We start from the raw sequence: 1,529 nt of genomic DNA on the forward strand, positions 1-1,529 counted from the left end.
TATAGACAGTAATATTACCATCATGATCTGTTTTTCTCTTGAAGATCCATTTATTCTCGACAGCCTTTCGGCTATCAGGTAAGTCTACCAAAGTCCATACTTTGTTATCATACATGGATCCCATTTCGGATTTCATGGCTTCTTGCCATTTGTTGGAATCTGGGCTCATCATCGCTTCTTCATACGTCATGGTCTTCATCATTGTTATCCACAATCATGACATTTAGACAAGGATCATACCAATCTGGAGTGGCACGATCCCTTGTCGATCTGCGAGGTTCAGTAGCTGTCTCATTTGAAGTTTCATGATCATTATCATTAGCTTCCTCTGTTGCCGGTGTAGGTGGTACAGGAACATTTTCCGGTACTGCGCTACTCTGATCAACGAGTAGAGATTCTTCAATCTCATCGAGTTCTACTTTTCTTCTAGTCACTTCTTTAGTGAGAAATTCTTTCTCAAGAAAGGTTCCGTTCTTAGCAACAAAGATCTTGCCTTCGGATCTGTGATAGAAAGTGTACCCTATAGTTTCCTTAGGGTATCCTATGAAGACGCATTTCTCCGCTTTGGGTTCTAGCTTGTCCGGTTGTAACTTTTTTACATAGGCTTCGCAACCCCAAACTTTTAGGAACGACAGCTTAGGTTTCTTATTAAACCATAATTCATACGGCGTCGTTTCAACGGATTTTGATGGTGCTCTATTTAAAGTGAATGCGGCTGTCTCTAATGCATAACTCCAAAATGATAACGACAAATCAGTAAGAGACATCATAGAACGAACCATATCTAAGAGAGTTCGATTACGACGTTCGGACACACCGTTTCGTTGTGGTGTTCCCGGCGGTGTCAATTGTGAAAGTATTCCGCATTTCTTTAAATGCATGCCAAACTCATAACTCAGATATTCACCTCCGCGATCAGATCGTAGAAATTTAATCTTCTTGTTACGTTGATTTTCTACTTCACTTTGGAATTCCTTAAACTTCTCGAAAGTTTCGGATTTATGTTTCATTAAATAGATATACCCATATCTACTTAAATCATCTATGAAGGTTAGAACATAACGATAACCACCACGCGATGCTACACTCATTGGTCCACACACATCTGTATGTATGATTTCCAATAAGTCAGTAGCTCGCTCCATCATACCCGAGAATGGAGTCTTAGTCATTTTTCCCATCAGACATGCTTCGCATCTATCAAGTGACTCAAAATCAAGTGATTCAAGTAATCCATCAGTATGGAGTTTCTTCATGCGTTTCACTCCAATATGACCAAGACGACAGTGCCACATATAAGTAGAATTATCATTCAATTTAATTCGCTTAGCATCAATGTTATGTATATGCGTATTACTACTATCGAGATCTAACAGAAATAAGCCATTCTTTTGTGGTGCTCGACCATAAAAGATATTATTCATAAAAATAGAACAACCATTATTCTCAGACTTGAATGAATAACCGTCTTGCATTAAACAAGATCCAGATATAATGTTCATGCTTAACGCAGGTACATAATAACAATT

This window comes from Lolium perenne, chromosome 5 (assembly GCF_019359855.2).
Source record: "Lolium perenne isolate Kyuss_39 chromosome 5, Kyuss_2.0, whole genome shotgun sequence".
NCBI classification, from domain to species: domain Eukaryota; kingdom Viridiplantae; phylum Streptophyta; class Magnoliopsida; order Poales; family Poaceae; genus Lolium; species Lolium perenne.